We start from the raw sequence: 8964 nt of genomic DNA, 5'->3' as shown, positions 1-8964 counted from the left end.
TTATTATTGTATTCCATTCCCACAACAGGTTGAGAAGGAAACTTTCTACATACTACTTTTTGGTGAAGTTGGGGAAGGAAAGGATTGGCAGGCAATGAGAGGTGGGAGAGAGGTCAGCAGTTCTGGGGTAGTGTTAGGGAGGATAGTAGACTAACCCTTGAATGACACCTGTAGGTTGATGGAAATAGGTATGGCATTCCTGTATTGCACTAACATTTCCACGTAGAATACTGGTTGGTGGTGAAAGGAGAGGAGTGGCAGGGAGTAAGAGGGGCCACAATTCCAGCTTAGTGTTAGGGAGGGAAGCTAAGTATGGTAACACTTGAATGACCACTTACAGATTGATTGAGAAGTAAGGCACTTCCAGCATTTGAAGAATTTACTGTAATTAGCTCTTCACTCCAAAGGTCCTCTCTGTACCCCAAGAATTTTACTTTTTGTACCTGTATAGTTTTATACAGGTCAGGAGAGATCTGGAGGGGGTCTTACTAACTCTTTTGCTACTAGGATAAACTCCTGACCAAATAGTCATCTGGTAGCAGCAAGAGTAAATGGTTTCTTTGGGCTGAATGCAATTGTCTGGTGGTAAAATGTGATTGTGTAGTTATTTTAGGAGAACTGTATCGAAAACCTTGACTGTCATTATAAAAGGAAAAACAAAAATTAGAAAAGAATTATGGAAGGTGAGGAGTGGTTGGAAGAAGTTCAGGGAACTGTTGCCTCTCCTGACATCGAGAGGGCTCCCTCTGCATGCTAGGGGATCTTTGTATATGTGTTAGGAGTGTAATGCTGTATGGTAGTGAGACCTGGGCAGTAAAGGAAGAGGATATTCACAGGCTTAAATGTACGGAAATGGCAATGATTAGGTGGATGTGCAGTACGTCTCTGAGTGCATGGCCTGCGGGGGTCAGGTTTACAATGGAAGAGCTGAGAGGTAGGATGAGAATGGAGTGTATAGGTGTGATGAGAAGGGATTAAGGTGGTTGGGCATGTAGAGAGGATGGAGGATGATAATTAGGTGCAGAAAGTGATAAGTGTTAATGTTAGGGGTAGGGTTGCGAGAGGTAGACCAATTAAGACCTGGGATGAGGTCATTTAGTATGACCTTAGGGATAAGGGGCTGAATAGGAAAGCTGCTAGAGATCGAGCAGCGTGGAGAGCCATCATTAGATGACTGAGGCCGACACGTGTAAGCATGTTGGAGCCTTCAGAACAAAACAAAATGATTATATAATACTGGTGCTGGTGATAAAACTTCATTGATAAAGTGTTTTATGAACATGAAGCATGTGTAGGTGTGGGAGGTCCCCATGGTTGTTCAATGTATGTATGGATGGGGATAGAAGAGGTTAAAATTAGAAGAAAAACTATTAAGAGTTGTGAAATAATGGGGCTAGTGATGAATGGTGAAGGTTGGAGTATTTAAAATCAATGTAAATGTTTCGTTCACATGCTCAGAGGGAACAGGGTCTTTGCATACTGGTCTCAGAAGTTTTGTGAATGTGAATGGCATGGTTGTGATTATTCTGATCCAATTACATATTCATTTAAACCAATTTTGGAGATATATTTTAATTCGGAGGGGTTTGATATAGCCATTGCCAAATAGAGATCCAGTAAAGTAGTAATTAAATGATCTGGATAATCGTATTGTTCGTACAGTTTATGAAGGCTCCAATCACCTAATGGCAGCTCTCCACACTGCTCAGTGTCTTGTAGCCTTCCTAATCAATCCTGTATCCCTGAGGCACTACTCTGACCTCTACCCACTTTAGTTTTTTATTTTATTATTTATTTTTTTTTGTCCCAACCCTTGACTTTCAGTCTTCTCACCTTATAGGAAGAATAAATGGATCATGTGGTTTAACTGAAGATGTGAAAATAAATGGAAGTAAAAATTATGGTTGTTGAATGATAGGGATACTCATGGCATGGTGTGTTGTTCAGTGGAATGAATGTAGGTAATGTACTTCAGTGCATATAATGAATGTAGCTACCTCACTGCAATACTGAAAGAATGTACATAAGCTGAGAATAGAGTGGCTCAAGGAGGAAAGGTGGCCTTGGATGTGAAGCAGAGGGCTGAGTATTAGGCTCCAGGAGGATTGAATGGAAGTGTGCTACTACCCACATTAAAATAAGGTACGGGTAATGAGATTTGAATGATGTGAAAAGTCGAGAGTAAGAGCAGTGGAAAATGCAAGTTGCATTGGGCGGACAATTGAAGTTCAATGCTCACGTTAACGTTTTATACAAACACCCCTCCATGTGGTCGTCTTGTAACTTGTATCGATTTTTTTTTTTTTTTTTTTTTTTTTTTTTTTTTAATAAGTACTTTTATTTGCATGGGCGAATACTCTTCACACCTTTAGACATTTACCTTTCATCTCTTCCTTCAAGGTTCTTAATCTTCCACCACTTCTTTATCTGGACACCATCATATATCAGACGTGAGTACCCTTCTCTCAGTTATTTCATTGTCTGTACCAAGGCACTTTCAGAATTCTGAACCGGTCTGTGCAGGTCTTAGGAAGCAACACTACACAATCTTCATAAATCAGATTTGAAATACAGTATTCCACCTCTTACTTATATGCTACCGCCAGACTTTTTTTTTATATGTGTGTGTGTGATATAAAAGTATGTATTTATATCTTTACATGCTGTATTTGTGTATTTATTGTACAGTCTTGTGGTAGGTGAGTGCGCTCACCATTTACTCACTCGATGTAGTGCTGCTTTGGGTGTCTACCGTCTCCTTTCATCCATCCTTCCGCTTGTGTCTTTCTTTCCCTCATTCTTTCCTCTTTCTTCTGCCTACAGGTGACTTTTACACTCCCTCTTCTGTCTTTCGTTCCTTTATACTTTCCTCTTTCTTCTGCCTATGGGTGACTACACTGAGTGACAAGCTAAATGGTTTTCTGTACACCAGGAAACCATTTACTATACTGGGTGGTAACCATCTAACCAATTAATGGCGCCTGGTGGTTTAGTGGGTAATTAAGGTGTTCCAGTCGGATTGAGCCTGTGTTGGTTTATATCCAAAGGGTGGTTGGGGTTTATTGCTCACGTAATGCCACACGGGGATGAGTGAGACTGGTCACTCTCATCTTAAATATTTATCAGGACGAACTTGCCTAACCCGGATTCGTACACTCCTTACTGGGCGGCATAGGATTGGATGATGGGTGGATGGTTATATATTGTACAGTCATGGGGATATCAAACTTCCACAGTAGAAAGTTGTAGAAGAGTTGCACTGTCCAGTTCTTAATACTGTATAATACTGGTAGGTGACTTTCCATTAGATAGGGCTGCAAGTCTTTCCATCTTTTTTGATGTCACCAGGTATGTTGGTCAGTCATCTGTTAAATATTTTGAACTGTAGTAGGCTAGTCTCGGACTTATACACCTCACAGGGGGTACTGTTACAATATGAGAAACATCCAGTGGGAATATTTTTGCACATTTTTCTTGGATGATGGACAAAATGTTTGCAAATGCATGCTTGTTGGCGTGACGCGTGCCAGTGCCTAATGTTAACTCCCTTAACCTCCCTTCCCCCCCATCTCTCTCTCTCTCTCTCTCTCTCTCTCTCTCTCTCTCTCTCTCATTTGGTGGTTTTTGAAGGCCTAAGTTACTAGTGAATGGATGTATTGGCGATTTCTTGAGCACTGCGTTAGTTCTTTCATCTCGATTTTTTTTTTTCCACATTTCTCCTTACGTTTAATAGTGGGAAGTAGATTGGGATTATGACTGATTATGAGATGTGTTTATTTTGGTTAGTTTTGTGTGTGTGTGTGTGTGTGTGTGTGTGTGTGTGTGTGTGTGTGTGCAGAGTAGAAATATGTGCACATGGTTTATGCTGGTGAGGTGGCACAACGATTTTGAAGGCTTGAATGATGTTTGAAAGATTATGTACTTCAAGTTACTGGGCGTCGTATTTGGCAGTTTCATTTTTAGTTTTCCATGTTTTTCAGCCCTACCTCACCCCAAGGCAGAAGTTAGGGTTGGGACTGGGATGATTTTTTTTTTTTTTTTTTTTTTTAAGGTGGTTTGTATGAGTATGGGTTTGGTCGGGAAGGAAGAGGTGAAAAGTTATATAATGTCAGGGTATAGTAGAATTGATGTTAGTACTGGAGTGGTGTTATTTGCGTAAGCCCTTTTTCTCCTTCCCCATCCCCTCCTCCCTCCCTCCCTCACGCTTCTCCTTGTCTGTCTACATTTTGTTTGTAGTTCCTTTTCTATAGCCACGTTTTCTCCCACCGTCTTTCTCGCTCTCCCCCTCACTCTAACTTCCTCCCCTCCTCCTTGACTCTCGCCCTCACCCTGCTGTATATCTGTTTTTGCCATCCCCCTCACCCCACACACACACCTTAGTAGGCGTGGATGGAAAGCTGTGGGGTGGGCCTCGTCAGCAGTCATTGTGTCAGGCGCAAATGTAGGAGTAAGAGTCAGTATTGTGTGGGGCCTGCAGCGAAGAGGTTGGGTTGGGAGAGAGAGTCACATGTCAAGCATTGAATGGCACTTTCCGTAGCGTAACTGACTCAAAACAGTGATTTGGCGTGATGGTAGCTGCCTAGCCTGGCTTTAGCTGAAGAATACCGTCTGTTCGTAGACATTAAAATATCTGCGTGTCCTAGCAACTTTGAAGATGTAAAGATATGCGTGCGGCCACAATAGTTCCGAACATGTGATCGAGAAGAGGAAATGAGGTTCAGGGATCCGTCGAACGTTTTGACCCTGATACTGCAGCAGCTCTAACTGGGTCCTTCATTTCATCGTGTCGATCACATGTTTCGGGCAAGTGTGGAGGCACCTTAATGTATACGGGAAGGAAGCAGTAACACTTGTATGTGTAATGCTTAAAGAAAACGTCGCGGAAAAATTGAACCATCTGAAACACACTAACAGAGTTTTCACTGTATTTCGCCAGTTGTATATGTATATATATATTTTTTTTTCAGACGGAACCCAGAAGATGGTTGTCTTTGTAATGGAGGATTGAGCAGTTCTGGACAAACTGTCAGAGAAGTGATGTTGGAAATTCTGAAACTTTTAATGTACTGGGAGAAATATAACTGGTGTTGGACGTTCGAAAAGTATATTTTTAAAAAATGAAGTGCAGCTGTCAAAAATGGTGCTGAAAATTCTGGAACCTTTATTGCATTAGCCGAAGAGCAACATTGGTCAGAAAGGCGATCCTGGAGATTATGGAAGATTCGTGTTGTTGGAAGGAAAATGATGTAAGAATTATTAAGTGGTGCTGGAAATAGTTAAAATTACTAAAAGACGTACGCTACTGGGATTGTCAGAAACGTGATGGAATATCCGAAAGAGTTTTTAGCCTATTTTCCTTACTTAAAGTGGCAGAATAAGACAGTACTACGGCTCTACATCCTTTCCATGGCACTTTGTAACTAGCAGCTTATTCTAGTGTTAATCCTGCCATAGCTCAGCATGGTAGATAGAGGGAAGGCAATGTTATGCGTAAAGTGAATAGAATATAGTGTCTTTCAGTGCGGTTCGTCCAATTGTTAGATTTTTATATGAATGGCGCGCATCGGTAGTCAGGTTTATGGATTTTTTTCTGCATTTGTTTTTCCCCTTGTGTAAAAAAAAAAAAAAAAAAAAAAAAAGTAAACACGTGCACCTGTTTATCTTGTGAAGCAGGCCCGACATGCTCCAATTTCAGCTGTGCTGTGATGATGTCAGTGTTCCTTTGAGGCGGATAAAACATAACGTAGGCTGCATGGATCACTGGAGGCAGCCCGCACCACAGATTTACCTTCTGTATATATCATTATTATTATTATTTTTTTTTTTTTACTAAGTGTGAAGCTTGATTTTTCCAAGATGATCATATTTTCATTTTCTCCTACAGCATCGTAACTTAAAGCCCACCCTTAATTTACCTAACCCTGCCTTACCAAACCTATCAAACCTTGCCTACCCTACCCTTCCCTATCCAACCTTACCTTACTTTCTGCCTTTTCTTCTGCCGTACCTTATGTACCATAACCCATCCTAAACTAATCTTTACCTACCGTACCGTACCAAACCTAACTTAACTAGTACCGAACCGATCCAAACCTGACTAATAACCTAACTTAATGTGACACCAAGAAAACAAACCTAACCTTGTAATCTTTGCTGGATGAAAGTGTAAAAATGGTACAGAGAACGGACCACTGGACCCTGGACCGTATTATAAGTGGCTTTGTAGGCCTCTTAGCACTTATTTTTAGCCATTTCTTCAGGACCTCACTGCTTGTTATCCTCTATATGTCATGGATGCAAAGTATGTCATTATGAGAACAATACACGGAGCATAAAATAGTGAAAGTGTTTTATGCATAATAAGTAATGAAGCGTAAATGAATGGTAAGGTGCAATATGCAGAATAAATCACCAAGCATACAAGAGAATGTGAAGGTGTAGTATGCAGAAATAAGTTGTTAAAGAGAATATGGGGGTGTAATGTACAGAAATGAGTGGCTAAAGAGAATGTGGAGGTGTAAATCCACCTGAACAGGACCCCCCAACCCAGCCCATGTCACCACCGGAGTACAGAATAAGACACCTGTTCCTTCCGTTGTATTTCCTGCACTTCAACTCACCATTCAGTACGAGTAAGGGGGCTGCAGGCAAGGGCGTAACCGAAAGGATACCAATATAACTACCTCCCCCCCCCTTCAGTAGATAAAAGAAATTCAGTTATGCGATATTCATTTTTTTTTCTTTACATGGTCACGATAGTTAGGTGGATATCGCATTAGCCTCCTGTTCTGGTTGTTCTGTTACAGGGAGCCTTATTGTCCATGGTTAAGGAAGCTCCCTAATACCTTTTCCTAAGCGATTTATTTTGCTTATCACACCTTCTGGTTGCATTTTGTGTTATATAAGTCCTTCAAACATGGCCGTACTCTGCGTAAATGACGTACAAAATTATATTAACCAATTATATCTAAAAATCGTTAAGGAAGAGGTGCTAGGGCGCTTCCTTACCCGGCGAGAATACGAGCCTGGGTTTGATTCCAGCCGTGGCAGATAAATTAATGCTAGTGGTGGTATTGTGTCCATTGATATGCTGTCACCAATCATACCCTCGCGGTATGTACAGCCAGACAAAAAAAAAAAAAAACATTTTACCACACGGATCATCCTGAAACACGGACGAGGCACTGATTATGGAGCACCCTATGGTTATAAGTGCAGTATTGTCTTTGGTAACTATTAGGACTCGATAACACAAAAAAGTTCACATTTTTTTTTTTTTTTCAGGCACTAGGTTAATATTTTCATGTGTCCTACAAAATTCGCTGGTTCTCACATCCGTCGTATCCTAGGTGTGCGATACTCTTGATTGACTGTACAGACTGGTCCTCATACAGATATAGCCAGTACAACACTTAGACTTTAATATGCACTGCTCTCGCTTCAGATGTCCCTTCCTGATCCGTGTAAGGAAAGCATGAGGAAGGGGGGAGTTCTGGCGCTGTATGCATAATATTTCTTTTTTAAACTTAAACCTCATATGAGATGTCGTGTTTATGCCTTTATCCTAACTTTCAAACATTTCAGAAGCAGACGAGTGAATATTAACGTGAAAAATACGAAAAAAGCAAAATTATATAAGAAAATAAACCACTGATTAGGATAACAGTTTATCGTAAGAGTCGGTTAAAATCTTTTATAATTACTGTCCCTGGCTGTGATACCCTCTCCGAGAAAGAGGTCCGATCCCACGTGTGAATATGAATTGATACAGATACAGGATATATGTAGAAATAGTTTAATACTTTTCATGAATTCACACACACACACACACACACACACACACACACACACACACACACACACACACACACACACACACACTTTATGTGTTAGGATGCCTAGGTAACATCCCCCCGGAGACTCATAAAGACCCAAGCCAACCCCAAAAGCGTCTCCGGAGGTCCTGCACTGAATATGAGGTCAGTAGCACCAAAAGCGACCGAGAATACCGAGTAATCCACGTAGCTTATATTCGGTCACCTCCCCTTTCCCTTCATTCTTACGTCCGTTAAGGAAGCTCCGTAATAGCTATTCCTCACCGATTTATTTTTGGATTCAGCTGGCTAGTATCGTTTTGTGCGTTATATAGACTGAGTTTAGTGATATTAGGATGATTTAAATGACGCAAGAGGACGGCAAGGTGTAATAAGCAAAATAAATCGCTTAGGAATAGGTGTTAGGGAGCTTCCTTAACCGACTAGAATATGGGCCTTAGAGGTGTGTTCTCGTTCTAACTTGGCCCTAAAATTTCCATCTCCCCACTTTGAATGCGGAGTTGTAACAAGAGATTAGACTATGGTGCTAGTCACGAAGATGTGCTATGGAAAAGATGTAGAACAGTAGCAATGTCCTGTTCCTCCAGTGAGTTAGGGAAAAATAAGCTGCTAATGGTCGAAAATATGGGCCAAGTTATTTTGAAAAATGTATAGTTCATTCCTGCGTTTTATACATTAATATTCCGTGTGTTATTGCAAATTACAGTATGTTGATGGTGTGTGTGTGTGTGTGTGTGTGTGTGTGTGTGTGTGTGTGTGTAACCATACTACCGTGAGCTTAGCTATGCGTGCGTTGCTTCCCTTACTTCCATATATCACTTCTCATCATTAGCACCTATGTCATATAATCACCTGTAATTAAAGGTGTGCTTTCATGTACTCTAAAATAAAAACTTACATGCATTTTCTTTGTACTACTTTTGCTCTAACTTGGTCTTAAATTGCCATCACCGTATTGAAAGCCGAGTTGTAACAATAGATTAACACGGTATCCTTATCACGAAGTGCAGTGGAAAGGATGTAGAGCGGTAGTACAGTAGTGTCGTTATCAGCCAACCAACCAGGAGAAATAAACTGGAAAAGGAAAAAAAATGTGGGCCAAGATTAAGGTGGAAAAAATAAAATAATT

The sequence above is a fragment of the Coenobita brevimanus genome, chromosome 103, assembly GCF_032717465.1.
Source record: "Coenobita brevimanus isolate Jiangsu-jjx chromosome 103, ASM3271746v2, whole genome shotgun sequence".
Lineage (NCBI taxonomy): Eukaryota > Metazoa > Arthropoda > Malacostraca > Decapoda > Coenobitidae > Coenobita > Coenobita brevimanus.
This window is presented reverse-complemented; position numbering follows the sequence as displayed.